We start from the raw sequence: 16,191 nt of genomic DNA on the forward strand, positions 1-16,191 counted from the left end.
ACTAGATGGTGGTGGTGGTACAGGGTTACTAGATGGTGGTGGTGGTGGTACAGGGTTACTAGATGGTGGTGGTGGTACAGGGTTACTAGATGGTGGTGGTGGTACAGGGTTACTAGATGGTGGTGGTACAGGGTTACTATATGGTGGTGGTGGTACAGGGTTACTAGGTGATGGTGGTGGTACAGGGTTACTAGATGGTGGTGGTGGTACAGGGTTACTAGATGGTGGTGGTGGTACAGGGTTACTATATGGTGGTGGTGGTACAGGTTTACTAGATGGTGGTGGTGGTGGTGCAGGGTTACTAGATGATGGTGGTGGTACAGGGTTACTAGATGATGGTGGTGGTACAGGGTTACTATATGGTGGTGGTGGTACAGGTTTACTAGATGGTGGTGGTGGTACAGGGTTACTAGATGGTGGTGGTGGTGGTGCAGGGTTACTATATGGTGGTGGTTCAGGGTTACTAGATGGTGGTGGTGGTGGTGCAGGGTTACTAGATGGTGGTGGTGCAGGGTTACTAGATGGTGGTGGTGTTGCAGGGTTACTAGATGGTGGTGGTACAGGGTTACTAGATGGTGGTGGTACAGGGTTACTAGATGGTGGTGGTGGTGGTACAGGGTTACTAGATGGTGGTGGTGGTGGTGCAGGGTTACTAGATGGTGGTGGTGGTACAGGGTTACTAGATGGTGGTGGTACAGGGTTACTATATGGTGGTGGTGGTACAGGGTTACTAGGTGGTGGTGGTGGTACAGGGTTACTAGATGGTGGTGGTGGTACAGGGTTACTAGATGGTGGTGGTGGTGGTACAGGGTTACTAGATGGTGGTGGTGGTACAGGGTTACTAGATGGTGGTGGTACAGGGTTACTATATGGTGGTGGTGGTACAGGGTTACTAGGTGGTGGTGGTGGTACAGGGTTACTAGATGGTGGTGGTGGTACAGGGTTACTAGATGGTGGTGGTGGTGGTACAGGGTTACTAGGTGGTGGTGGTGGTACAGGGTTACTAGGTGGTGGTGGTGGTACAGGGTTACTAGATGGTGGTGGTGGTGGTACAGGGTTACTAGGTGGTGGTGGTGGTGGTACAGGGTTACTAGGTGGTGGTGGTGGTGGTGGTACAGGGTTACTAGGTGGTGGTGGTGGTACAGGGTTACTAGGTGGTGGTGGTGGTACAGGGTTACTAGGTGGTGGTGGTGGTACAGGGTTACTAGATGGTGGTGGTGGTACCTGGTTACTAGGTGGTGGTGGTGGTACAGGGTTACTAGGTGGTGGTGGTACAGGGTTACTAGGTGGTGGTACAGGGTTACTAGATGGTGGTGGTGGTACAGGGTTACTAGATGGTGGTGGTGGTGGTACAGGGTTACTAGGTGGTGTTGGTGGTACAGGGTTACTAGATGGTGGTGGTGGTACAGGGTTACTAGATGGTGGTGGTACAAGGTTACTAGATGGTGGTGGTGGTGGTGGTACAGGCTTACTAGATGGTGGTGGTGGTACAGGTTTACTAGATGGTGGTGGTGGTACAGGGTTACTAGATTGTGGTGGTGGTGGTACAGGGTTACTAGATGGTGGTGGTACAGGGTTACTAGATGGTGGTGGTGGTACAGGGTTACTAGGTGGTGGTACAGGGTTACTAGATGGTGGTGGTGGTACAGGGTTACTAGATGGTGGTGGTGGTGGTGGTACAGGCTTACTAGATGGTGGTGGTGGTACAGGTTTACTAGATGGTGGTGGTTGTACAGGGTTACTAGATTGTGGTGGTGGTGGTACAGGGTTACTAGATGGTGGTGGTACAGGGTTACTAGATGGTGGTGGTGGTACAGGGTTACTAGGTGGTGGTACAGGGTTACTAGATGGTGGTGGTGGTACAGGGTTACTAGTTGGTGGTGGTGGTACAGGGTTACTAGATGGTGGTGGTACAGGGTTACTAGATGGTGGTGGTGGTACAGGGTTACTAGATGGTGGTGGTGGTACAGGGTTACTAGATGGTGGTGGTGGTGGTACAGGGTTACTAGATGGTGGTGGTGGTACAGGGTTACTATATGGTGGTGGTGGTACAGGTTTACTAGATGGTGGTGGTGGTACAGGGTTACTAGATGGTGGTGGTGGTGGTGGTACAGGCTTACTAGATGGTGGTGGTGGTACAGGTTTACTAGATGGTGGTGGTGGTACAGGGTTACTAGATTGTGGTGGTGGTACAGGGTTACTAGATGGTGGTGGTGGTACAGGGTTACTAGATGGTGGTGGTGGTACAGGGTTACTAGATGGTGGTGGTGGTACAGGGTTACTAGATGGTGGTGGTGGTACAGAGTTACTAGATGGTGGTGGTGGTACAGGGTTACTAGATGGTGGTGGTGGTACAGGGTTACTAGATTGTGGTGGTGGTGGTACAGGGTTACTATATGGTGGTGGTGGTACAGGGTTACTATATGGTGGTGGTGGTACAGGGTTACTAGATGGTGGTGGTGGTACAGGGTTACTAGATGGTGGTGGTACAGGGTTACTAGATGGTGGTGGTGGTGATACAGGGTTACTAGATGGTGGTGGTGGTACAGGGTTACTATATGGTGGTGGTGGTGGTACAGGGTTACTAGATGATGGTGGTGGTACAGGGTTACTATATGGTGGTGGTGGTACAGGTTTACTAGATGGTGGTGGTGGTACAGGGTTACTATATGGTGGTGGTGGTACAGGGTTACTAGATGGTGGTGGTGGTACAGGGTTACTATATGGTGGTGGTGGTACAGGTTTACTAGATGGTGGTGGTGGTACAGGGTTACTAGATGGTGGTGGTGGTGGTGCAGGGTTACTAGATGATGGTGGTGGTACAGGGTTACTAGATGATGGTGGTGGTACAGGGTTACTATATGGTGGTGGTGGTACAGGTTTACTAGATGGTGGTGGTGGTACAGGGTTACTAGATGGTGGTGGTGGTGGTGCAGGGTTACTATATGGTGGTGGTTCAGGGTTACTAGATGGTGGTGGTGGTGGTGCAGGGTTACAAGATGGTGGTGGTGCAGGGTTACTAGATGGTGGTGGTACAGGGTTACTAGATGGTGGTGGTACAGGGTTACTAGATGGTGGTGGTACAGGGTTACTAGATGGTGGTGGTGGTGGTACAGGGTTACTAGATGGTGGTGGTGGTGGTGCAGGGTTACTAGATGGTGGTGGTACAGGGTTACTAGATGGTGGTGGTACAGGGTTACTAGATGGTGGTGGTACAGGGTTACTAGATGGTGGTGGTGGTACAGGGTTACTAGATGGTGGTGGTACAGGGTTACTAGATGGTGGTGGTGGTACAGGGTTACTAGGTGGTGGTGGTGGTACAGGGTTACTAGATGGTGGTGGTGGTACAGGGTTACTAGATGGTGGTGGTGGTGGTACAGGGTTACTAGATGGTGGTGGTGGTACAGGGTTACTAGATGGTGGTGGTGGTACAGGGTTACTAGATGGTGGTGGTACAGGGTTACTATATGGTGGTGGTGGTACAGGGTTACTAGGTGATGGTGGTGGTACAGGGTTACTAGATGGTGGTGGTGGTACAGGGTTACTAGATGGTGGTGGTGGTACAGGGTTACTATATGGTGGTGGTGGTACAGGTTTACTAGATGGTGGTGGTGGTGGTGCAGGGTTACTAGATGATGGTGGTGGTACAGGGTTACTAGATGATGGTGGTGGTACAGGGTTACTATATGGTGGTGGTGGTACAGGTTTACTAGATGGTGGTGGTGGTACAGGGTTACTAGATGGTGGTGGTGGTGGTGCAGGGTTACTATATGGTGGTGGTTCAGGGTTACTAGATGGTGGTGGTGGTGGTGCAGGGTTACTAGATGGTGGTGGTGCAGGGTTACTAGATGGTGGTGGTGTTGCAGGGTTACTAGATGGTGGTGGTACAGGGTTACTAGATGGTGGTGGTACAGGGTTACTAGATGGTGGTGGTGGTGGTACAGGGTTACTAGATGGTGGTGGTGGTGGTGCAGGGTTACTAGATGGTGGTGGTACAGGGTTACTAGATGGTGGTGGTACAGGGTTACTAGATGGTGGTGGTACAGGGTTACTAGATGGTGGTGGTGGTGCAGGGTTACTAGATGGTGGTGGTGGTGGTGGTACAGGCTTACTAGATGGTGGTGGTGGTACAGGTTTACTAGATGGTGGTGGTTGTACAGGGTTACTAGATTGTGGTGGTGGTGGTACAGGGTTACTAGATGGTGGTGGTACAGGGTTACTAGATGGTGGTGGTGGTACAGGGTTACTAGGTGGTGGTACAGGGTTACTAGATGGTGGTGGTGGTACAGGGTTACTAGTTGGTGGTGGTGGTACAGGGTTACTAGATGGTGGTGGTACAGGGTTACTAGATGGTGGTGGTGGTACAGGGTTACTAGATGGTGGTGGTGGTACAGGGTTACTAGATGGTGGTGGTGGTGGTACAGGGTTACTAGATGGTGGTGGTGGTACAGGGTTACTATATGGTGGTGGTGGTACAGGTTTACTAGATGGTGGTGGTGGTACAGGGTTACTAGATGGTGGTGGTGGTGGTGGTACAGGCTTACTAGATGGTGGTGGTGGTACAGGTTTACTAGATGGTGGTGGTGGTACAGGGTTACTAGATTGTGGTGGTGGTACAGGGTTACTAGATGGTGGTGGTGGTACAGGGTTACTAGATGGTGGTGGTGGTACAGGGTTACTAGATGGTGGTGGTGGTACAGGGTTACTAGATGGTGGTGGTGGTACAGAGTTACTAGATGGTGGTGGTGGTACAGGGTTACTAGATGGTGGTGGTGGTACAGGGTTACTAGATTGTGGTGGTGGTGGTACAGGGTTACTATATGGTGGTGGTGGTACAGGGTTACTATATGGTGGTGGTGGTACAGGGTTACTAGATGGTGGTGGTGGTACAGGGTTACTAGATGGTGGTGGTACAGGGTTACTAGATGGTGGTGGTGGTGATACAGGGTTACTAGATGGTGGTGGTGGTACAGGGTTACTATATGGTGGTGGTGGTGGTACAGGGTTACTAGATGATGGTGGTGGTACAGGGTTACTATATGGTGGTGGTGGTACAGGGTTACTATATGGTGGTGGTGGTACAGGGTTACTAGATGGTGGTGGTGGTACAGGGTTACTAGATGGTGGTGGTACAGGGTTACTAGATGGTGGTGGTGGTGATACAGGGTTACTAGATGGTGGTGGTGGTACAGGGTTACTATATGGTGGTGGTGGTGGTACAGGGTTACTAGATGATGGTGGTGGTACAGGGTTACTATATGGTGGTGGTGGTACAGGTTTACTAGATGGTGGTGGTGGTACAGGGTTACTATATGGTGGTGGTGGTACAGGGTTACTAGATGGTGGTGGTGGTACAGGGTTACTATATGGTGGTGGTGGTACAGGTTTACTAGATGGTGGTGGTGGTACAGGGTTACTAGATGGTGGTGGTGGTGGTGCAGGGTTACTAGATGATGGTGGTGGTACAGGGTTACTAGATGATGGTGGTGGTACAGGGTTACTATATGGTGGTGGTGGTACAGGTTTACTAGATGGTGGTGGTGGTACAGGGTTACTAGATGGTGGTGGTGGTGGTGCAGGGTTACTATATGGTGGTGGTTCAGGGTTACTAGATGGTGGTGGTGGTGGTGCAGGGTTACAAGATGGTGGTGGTGCAGGGTTACTAGATGGTGGTGGTACAGGGTTACTAGATGGTGGTGGTACAGGGTTACTAGATGGTGGTGGTACAGGGTTACTAGATGGTGGTGGTGGTGGTACAGGGTTACTAGATGGTGGTGGTGGTGGTGCAGGGTTACTAGATGGTGGTGGTACAGGGTTACTAGATGGTGGTGGTACAGGGTTACTAGATGGTGGTGGTACAGGGTTACTAGATGGTGGTGGTGGTACAGGGTTACTAGATGGTGGTGGTACAGGGTTACTAGATGGTGGTGGTGGTACAGGGTTACTAGGTGGTGGTGGTGGTACAGGGTTACTAGATGGTGGTGGTGGTACAGGGTTACTAGATGGTGGTGGTGGTGGTACAGGGTTACTAGATGGTGGTGGTGGTACAGGGTTACTAGATGGTGGTGGTGGTACAGGGTTACTAGATGGTGGTGGTACAGGGTTACTATATGGTGGTGGTGGTACAGGGTTACTAGGTGATGGTGGTGGTACAGGGTTACTAGATGGTGGTGGTGGTACAGGGTTACTAGATGGTGGTGGTGGTACAGGGTTACTATATGGTGGTGGTGGTACAGGTTTACTAGATGGTGGTGGTGGTGGTGCAGGGTTACTAGATGATGGTGGTGGTACAGGGTTACTAGATGATGGTGGTGGTACAGGGTTACTATATGGTGGTGGTGGTACAGGTTTACTAGATGGTGGTGGTGGTACAGGGTTACTAGATGGTGGTGGTGGTGGTGCAGGGTTACTATATGGTGGTGGTTCAGGGTTACTAGATGGTGGTGGTGGTGGTGCAGGGTTACTAGATGGTGGTGGTGCAGGGTTACTAGATGGTGGTGGTGTTGCAGGGTTACTAGATGGTGGTGGTACAGGGTTACTAGATGGTGGTGGTACAGGGTTACTAGATGGTGGTGGTGGTGGTACAGGGTTACTAGATGGTGGTGGTGGTGGTGCAGGGTTACTAGATGGTGGTGGTACAGGGTTACTAGATGGTGGTGGTACAGGGTTACTAGATGGTGGTGGTACAGGGTTACTAGATGGTGGTGGTGGTGCAGGGTTACTAGATGGTGGTGGTGGTGGTGGTACAGGCTTACTAGATGGTGGTGGTGGTACAGGTTTACTAGATGGTGGTGGTTGTACAGGGTTACTAGATTGTGGTGGTGGTGGTACAGGGTTACTAGATGGTGGTGGTACAGGGTTACTAGATGGTGGTGGTGGTACAGGGTTACTAGGTGGTGGTACAGGGTTACTAGATGGTGGTGGTGGTACAGGGTTACTAGTTGGTGGTGGTGGTACAGGGTTACTAGATGGTGGTGGTACAGGGTTACTAGATGGTGGTGGTGGTACAGGGTTACTAGATGGTGGTGGTGGTACAGGGTTACTAGATGGTGGTGGTGGTGGTACAGGGTTACTAGATGGTGGTGGTGGTACAGGGTTACTATATGGTGGTGGTGGTACAGGTTTACTAGATGGTGGTGGTGGTACAGGGTTACTAGATGGTGGTGGTGGTGGTGGTACAGGCTTACTAGATGGTGGTGGTGGTACAGGTTTACTAGATGGTGGTGGTGGTACAGGGTTACTAGATTGTGGTGGTGGTACAGGGTTACTAGATGGTGGTGGTGGTACAGGGTTACTAGATGGTGGTGGTGGTACAGGGTTACTAGATGGTGGTGGTGGTACAGGGTTACTAGATGGTGGTGGTGGTACAGAGTTACTAGATGGTGGTGGTGGTACAGGGTTACTAGATGGTGGTGGTGGTACAGGGTTACTAGATTGTGGTGGTGGTGGTACAGGGTTACTATATGGTGGTGGTGGTACAGGGTTACTATATGGTGGTGGTGGTACAGGGTTACTAGATGGTGGTGGTGGTACAGGGTTACTAGATGGTGGTGGTACAGGGTTACTAGATGGTGGTGGTGGTGATACAGGGTTACTAGATGGTGGTGGTGGTACAGGGTTACTATATGGTGGTGGTGGTGGTACAGGGTTACTAGATGATGGTGGTGGTACAGGGTTACTATATGGTGGTGGTGGTACAGGTTTACTAGATGGTGGTGGTGGTACAGGGTTACTATATGGTGGTGGTGGTACAGGGTTACTAGATGGTGGTGGTGGTACAGGGTTACTATATGGTGGTGGTGGTACAGGTTTACTAGATGGTGGTGGTGGTACAGGGTTACTAGATGGTGGTGGTGGTGGTGCAGGGTTACTAGATGATGGTGGTGGTACAGGGTTACTAGATGATGGTGGTGGTACAGGGTTACTATATGGTGGTGGTGGTACAGGTTTACTAGATGGTGGTGGTGGTACAGGGTTACTAGATGGTGGTGGTGGTGGTGCAGGGTTACTATATGGTGGTGGTTCAGGGTTACTAGATGGTGGTGGTGGTGGTGCAGGGTTACAAGATGGTGGTGGTGCAGGGTTACTAGATGGTGGTGGTACAGGGTTACTAGATGGTGGTGGTACAGGGTTACTAGATGGTGGTGGTACAGGGTTACTAGATGGTGGTGGTGGTGGTACAGGGTTACTAGATGGTGGTGGTGGTGGTGCAGGGTTACTAGATGGTGGTGGTACAGGGTTACTAGATGGTGGTGGTGGTACAGGGTTACTAGATGGTGGTGGTACAGGGTTACTAGATGGTGGTGGTGGTACAGGGTTACTAGGTGGTGGTGGTGGTACAGGGTTACTAGATGGTGGTGGTGGTACAGGGTTACTAGATGGTGGTGGTGGTGGTACAGGGTTACTAGATGGTGGTGGTGGTACAGGGTTACTAGATGGTGGTGGTGGTACAGGGTTACTAGATGGTGGTGGTACAGGGTTACTATATGGTGGTGGTGGTACAGGGTTACTAGGTGATGGTGGTGGTACAGGGTTACTAGATGGTGGTGGTGGTACAGGGTTACTAGATGGTGGTGGTGGTACAGGGTTACTATATGGTGGTGGTGGTACAGGTTTACTAGATGGTGGTGGTGGTGGTGCAGGGTTACTAGATGATGGTGGTGGTACAGGGTTACTAGATGATGGTGGTGGTACAGGGTTACTATATGGTGGTGGTGGTACAGGTTTACTAGATGGTGGTGGTGGTACAGGGTTACTAGATGGTGGTGGTGGTGGTGCAGGGTTACTATATGGTGGTGGTTCAGGGTTACTAGATGGTGGTGGTGGTGGTGCAGGGTTACTAGATGGTGGTGGTGCAGGGTTACTAGATGGTGGTGGTGTTGCAGGGTTACTAGATGGTGGTGGTACAGGGTTACTAGATGGTGGTGGTACAGGGTTACTAGATGGTGGTGGTGGTGGTACAGGGTTACTAGATGGTGGTGGTGGTGGTGCAGGGTTACTAGATGGTGGTGGTACAGGGTTACTAGATGGTGGTGGTACAGGGTTACTAGATGGTGGTGGTACAGGGTTACTAGATGGTGGTGGTGGTGCAGGGTTACTAGATGGTGGTGGTACAGGGTTACTAGATGGTGGTGGTACAGGGTTACTAGATGGTGGTGGTGGTGGTACAGGGTTACTAGATGGTGGTGGTGCAGGGTTACTAGATGGTGGTGGTGGTGCAGGGTTACTAGATGGTGGTGGTACAGGGTTACTAGATGGTGGTGGTACAGGGTTACTAGATGGTGGTGGTGGTGGTACAGGGTTACTAGATGGTGGTGGTGGTGGTGCAGGGTTACTAGATGGTGGTGGTACAGGGTTACTAGATGGTGGTGGTACAGGGTTACTAGATGGTGGTGGTACAGGGTTACTAGATGGTGGTGGTGGTACAGGGTTACTAGATGGTGGTGGTACAGGGTTACTAGATGGTGGTGGTGGTACAGGGTTACTAGGTGGTGGTGGTGGTACAGGGTTACTAGATGGTGGTGGTGGTACAGGGTTACTAGATGGTGGTGGTGGTGGTACAGGGTTACTAGATGCTGGTGGTGGTACAGGGTTACTAGATGGTGGTGGTGGTACAGGGTTACTAGATGGTGGTGGTACAGGGTTACTATATGGTGGTGGTGGTACAGGGTTACTAGGTGGTGGTGGTGGTACAGGGTTACTAGATGGTGGTGGTGGTACAGGGTTACTAGATGGTGGTGGTGGTGTTACAGGGTTACTAGGTGGTGGTGGTGGTACAGGGTTACTAGGTGGTGGTGGTGGTACAGGGTTACTAGATGGTGGTGGTGGTGGTACAGGGTTACTAGGAGGTGGTGGTGGTGGTACAGGGTTACTAGGTGGTGGTGGTGGTGGTACAGGGTTACTAGGTGGTGGTGGTGGTACAGGGTTACTAGGTGGTGGTGGTGGTACAGGTTTACTAGGTGGTGGTGGTGGTACAGGGTTACTAGATGGTGGTGGTGGTACCTGGTTACTAGGTGGTGGTGGTGGTACAGGGTTACTAGGTGGTGGTGGTGGTACAGGGTTACTAGGTGGTGGTACAGGGTTACTAGATGGTGGTGGTGGTACAGGGTTACTAGATGGTGGTGGTACAAGGTTACTAGATGGTGGTGGTGGTACAGGGTTACTAGATGGTGGTGGTTGTACAGGTTTACTAGATGGTGGTGGTGGTACAGGTTTACTAGATGGTGGTGGTGGTACAGGGTTACTAGATTGTGGTGGTGGTGGTACAGGGTTACTAGATGGTGGTGGTACAGGGTTACTAGATGGTGGTGGTGGTACAGGGTTACTAGGTGGTGGTACAGGGTTACTAGATGGTGGTGGTGGTACAGGGTTACTAGTTGGTGGTGGTGGTACAGGGTTACTAGATGGTGGTGGTACAGGGTTACTAGATGGTGGTGGTGGTACAGGGTTACTAGATGGTGGTGGTGGTACAGGGTTACTAGATGGTGGTGGTGGTGGTACAGGGTTACTAGATGGTGGTGGTGGTACAGGGTTACTATATTGTGGTGGTGGTACAGGTTTACTAGATGGTGGTGGTGGTACAGGGTTACTAGATGGTGGTGGTGGTGGTGGTACAGGCTTACTAGATGGTGGTGGTGGTACAGGTTTACTAGATGGTGGTGGTGGTACAGGGTTACTAGATTGTGGTGGTGGTACAGGGTTACTAGATGGTGGTGGTGGTACAGGGTTACTAGATGGTGGTGGTGGTGGTACAGGGTTACTAGATGGTGGTGGTGGTACAGAGTTACTAGATGGTGGTGGTGGTACAGGGTTACTAGATGTTGGTGGTGGTACAGGGTTACTAGATTGTGGTGGTGGTGGTACAGGGTTACTAGATGGTGGTGGTGGTACCGGGTTACTAGATGGTGGTGGTGGTACAGGGTTACTAGATGGTGGTGGTGGTGATACAGGGTTACTAGATGGTGGTGGTGGTACAGGGTTACTATATGGTGGTGGTGGTGGTACAGGGTTACTAGATGATGGTGGTGGTACAGGGTTACTATATGGTGGTGGTGGTACAGGTTTACTAGATGGTGGTGGTGGTACAGGGTTACTAGATGGTGGTGGTGGTACAGGGTTACTAGATGGTGGTGGTACAGGGTTACTAGATGGTGGTGGTGGTGGTACAGGGTTACTAGATGGTGGTGGTGGTACAGGGTTACTATATGGTGGTGGTGGTACAGGTTTACTAGATAGTGGTGGTGGTACAGGGTTACCAGATGGTGGTGGTGGTGGTACAGGGTTACTAGATGGTGGTGGTACATGGTTACTAGATGGTTGGTGGTGGTGGTACAGGTTTACTAGATGGTGGTGGTGGTGGTACAGGGTTACTAGATGGTGGTGGTGGTGCAGGGTTACTAGATGGTGGTGGTGGTGGTACAGGGTTACTAGATGGTGGTGGTGGTACAGGGTTACTAGGTTGTGGTGGTGGTTCAGGGTTACTAGATGGTGGTGGTGGTGGTACAGGGTTACTAGATGGTGGTGGTGGTGGTACAGGGTTACTAGATGGTGGTGGTGGTACAGGGTTACTAGATGGTTGGTGGTGGTGGTACAGGGTTACTATATGGTGGTGGTGGTACAGGGTTACTAGGTGGTGGTGGTGGTTCAGGGTTACTAGATGGTGGTGGTGGTGGTACAGGGTTACTATATGGTGGTGGTGGTACAGGTTTACTAGATGGTGGTGGTGGTACAGGGTTACTATATGGTGGTGGTGGTACAGGGTTACTAGATGGTGGTGGTGGTACAGGGTTACTAGATGGTGGTGGTGGTACAGGGTTACTAGATGGTGGTGGTACAGGGTTACTAGATGGTGGTGGTGGTGATACAGGGTTACTAGATGGTGGTGGTGGTATAGGGTTACTATATGGTGGTGGTGGTGGTACAGGGTTACTAGATGATGGTGGTGGTACAGGGTTACTATATGGTGGTGGTGGTACAGGTTTACTAGATGGTGGTGGTGGTACAGGGTTACTAGATGGTGGTGGTGGTACAGGGTTACTAGATGGTGGTGGTACAGGGTTACTAGATGGTGGTGGTGGTGGTACAGGGTTACTAGATGGTGGTGGTGGTACAGGGTTACTATATGGTGGTGGTGGTACAGGTTTACTAGATAGTGGTGGTGGTACAGGGTTACCAGATGGTGGTGGTGGTACAGGGTTACTAGATGGTGGTGGTACATGGTTACTAGATGGTTGGTGGTGGTGGTACAGGTTTACTAGATGGTGGTGGTGGTGGTACAGGGTTACTAGATGGTGGTGGTACAGGGTTGCTATATGGTGGTGGTACAGGGTTCCTAGATGGTTGGTGGTGGTGGTACAGGGTTACTAGATGGTGGTGGTGGTACAGGGTTACTAGATAGTGGTGGTGGTGGTGGTGGTACAGGGTTACTAGATGGTGGTGGTGGTGGTACAGGGTTGCTAGATGGTGGTGGTGGTACAGGGTTACTAGATGGTGGTGGTGGTACAGGTTTACTAGATGGTGGTGGTACAGGGTTACTATATGGTGGTGGTGGTACAGGTTTACTAGATGGTGGTGGTGGTACAGGGTTTACTAGATGGTGGTGGTGGTACAGGGTTACTAGGTGGTGGTGGTGGTGGTACAGGGTTACTAGATGGTGGTGGTACAGGGTTACTAGATGGTGGTGGTGGTACAGGGATTACTAGATGGTGGTGGTGGTACAGGGTTACTAGATGGTGGTGGTGGTACAGGGTTACTAGATGGTGGTGGTACAGGGTTACTAGATGGTGGTGGTGGTACAGGGATTACTAGATGGTGGTGGTGGTACAGGGTTACTAGATGGTGGTGGTACAGGGTTACTAGATGGTGGTGGTGGTACAGGGTTACTAGGTGGTGGTGGTGGTGGTACAGGGTTACTAGATGGTGGTGGTGATGGTAAGGGGTTACTAGATGGTGGTGGTGGTGGTACAGGGTTACTAGATGGTGGTGGTGATGGTACAGGGTTACTATATGGTGGTGGTGGTACAGGGTTACTAGATGGTGGTGGTGGTACAGGGTTACTAGATGGTGGTGGTGGTGGTACAGGGTTACTATATGGTGGTGGTGGTACAGGGTTACTAGATGGTGGTGGTGGTACAGGGTTACTAGATGGTGGTGGTGGTACAGGGTTACTAGATGGTGGTGGTGGTGGTGGTACAGGGTTACTAGATGGTGGTGGTGGTACAGGTTTACTAGATGGTGGTGGTGGTTCAGGGTTATTAGATGGTGGTGGTGGTGGTACAGGGTTACTAGATGGTGGTGGTACAGGTTTACTATATGGTGGTGGTGGTACAGGGTTACTAGATGGTGGTGGTGGTGGTACAGGGTTACTAGATGGTGGTGGTGGTACAGGGTTACTAGATGGTGGTGGTGTTGGTGGTACAGGGTTACCTGATGGTGGTGGTGGTACAGGTTTACTAGATGGTGGTGGTGGTTCAGGGTTACTAGATGGTGGTGGTGGTGGTACAGGGTTACTAGATGGTGGTGGTACAGGGTTACTAGATGGTGGTGGTGGTTCAGGGTTACTAGATGGTGGTGGTGGTTCAGGGTTACTAGATGGTGGTGGTAGTACAGGGTTACTAGATGGTGGTGGTGGTACAGGGTTACTAGATGGTGGTGGTACAGGGTTACTAGATGGTGGTGGTACAGGGTTACTAGATGGTGGGTGTACAGGGTTACTAGATGGTGGTGGTGGTGGTACAGGGTTACTAGATGGTGGTGGTGGTGGTACAGGGTTACTAGCTGGTGGTGGTACAGGGTTACTAGATGGTGGTGGTGTTGGTGCAGGGTTCCTAGATGGTGGTGGTGGTACAGGGTTACTAGATGGTGGTGGTGGTGGTGCAGGGTTACTAGATGGTGGTGGTGCAGGGTTACTAGATGGTGGTGGTGGTGCAGGGTTACTAGATGGTGGTGGTGGTGGTACAGGGTTACTAGATGGTGGTGGTGGTACAGGGTTACTAGATGGTGGTGGTGGTGGTACAGGGTTACTAGATGGTGGTGGTACAGGGTTACTAGATGGTGTTGGTACAGGGTTACTAGATGGTGGTGGTACAGGGTTACTAGATGGTGGTGGTACAGGGTTACTAGATGGTGGTGGTGGTGGTACAGGGTTACTAGATGGTGGTGGTACAGGGTTACTAGATGGTGGTGGTACAGGGTTACTAGATGGTGGTGGTACAGGGTTACTAGATGGTGGTGGTGGTGGTACAGGGTTACTAGATGGTGGTGGTGGTACAGGGTTACTAGATGGTGGTGGTACAGGGTTACTAGATGGTGGTGGTGGTACAGGGTTACTAGGTGGTGGTGGTGGTACAGGGTTACTAGATGTGGTGGTGGTACAGGGTTACTAGATGGTGGTGGTGGTGGTACAGGTTTACTAGATGGTGGTGGTGGTACAGGGTTACTAGATGGTGGTGGTGGTACAGGGTTACTAGATGGTGGTGGTACAGGGTTACTATATGGTGGTGGTGGTACAGGGTTACTAGGTGGTGGTGGTGGTACAGGGTTACTAGATGGTGGTGGTGGTACAGGGTTACTAGCTGGTGGTGGTACAGGGTTACTAGATGGTGGTGGTACAGGGTTACTAGATGGTGGTGGTGGTACAGGGTTACTAGATGGTGGTGGTGGTACAGGGTTACTAGATGGTGGTGGTGGTGGTACAGGGTTACTAGATGGTGGTGGTGGTACAGGGTTACTATATGGCGGTGGTGGTACAGGTTTACTAGATGGTGGTGGTGGTACAGGGTTACTAGATGGTGGTGGTGGTGGTGGTACAGGCTTACTAGATGGTGGTGGTGGTACAGGTTTACTAGATGGTGGTGGTGGTACAGGGTTACTAGATTGTGGTGGTGGTACAGGGTTACTAGATGGTGGTGGTGGTACAGGGTTACTAGATGGTGGTGGTGGTACAGGGTTACTAGATGGTGGTGGTGGTACAGGGTTACTAGATGGTGGTGGTGGTACAGGGTTACTAGATGGTGGTGGTGGTACAGGGTTACTAGATGGTGGTGGTGGTACAGGGTTACTAGATGGTGGTGGTGGTACAGGGTTACTAGATGGTGGTGGTACAGGGTTACTAGATGGTGGTGGTGGTGATACAGGGTTACTAGATGGTGGTGGTGGTACAGGGTTACTATATGGTGGTGGTGGTGGTACAGGGTTACTAGATGATGGTGGTGGTACAGGGTTACTATATGGTGGTGGTGGTACAGGTTTACTAGATGGTGGTGGTGGTACAGGGTTACTAGATGGTGGTGGTGGTACAGGGTTACTAGATGGTGGTGGTACAGGGTTACTAGATGGTGCTGGTGGTGGTACAGGGTTACTAGATGGTGGTGGTGGTACAGGGTTACTATATGGTGGTGGTGGTACAGGTTTACTAGATAGTGGTGGTGGTACAGGGTTACCAGATGGTGGTGGTGGTGGTACAGGGTTACTAGATGGTGGTGGTACAGGGTTACTAGATGGTGGGTGTACAGGGTTACTAGATGGTGGTGGTGGTGGTACAGGGTTACTAGATGGTGGTGGTGGTGGTACAGGGTTACTAGCTGGTGGTGGTACAGGGTTACTAGATGGTGGTGGTGGTGGTGCAGGGTTCCTAGATGGTGGTGGTGGTACAGGGTTACTAGATGGTGGTGGTGGTGGTGCAGGGTTACTAGATGGTGGTGGTGCAGGGTTACTAGATGGTGGTGGTGGTGCAGGGTTACTAGATGGTGGTGGTGGTGGTACAGGGTTACTAGATGGTGGTGGTGGTACAGGGTTACTAGATGGTGGTGGTGGTGGTACAGGGTTACTAGATGGTGGTGGTACAGGGTTACTAGATGGTGTTGGTACAGGGTTACTAGATGGTGGTGGTACAGGGTTACTAGATGGTGGTGGTACAGGGTTACTAGATGGTGGTGGTGGTGGTACAGGGTTACTAGATGGTGGTGGTACAGGGTTACTAGATGGTGGTGGTACAGGGTTACTAGATGGTGGTGGTACAGGGTTACTAGATGGTGGTGGTGGTGGTACAGGGTTACTAGATGGTGGTGGTGGTACAGGGTTACTAGATGGTGGTGGTACAGGGTTACTAGATGGTGGTGGTGGTACAGGGTTACTAGGTGGTGGTGGTGGTACAGGGTTACTAGATGTGGTGGTGGTACAGGGTTACTAGAT

The sequence above is a fragment of the Oncorhynchus clarkii genome, chromosome 26, assembly GCF_045791955.1.
Source record: "Oncorhynchus clarkii lewisi isolate Uvic-CL-2024 chromosome 26, UVic_Ocla_1.0, whole genome shotgun sequence".
NCBI lineage: Eukaryota > Metazoa > Chordata > Actinopteri > Salmoniformes > Salmonidae > Oncorhynchus > Oncorhynchus clarkii.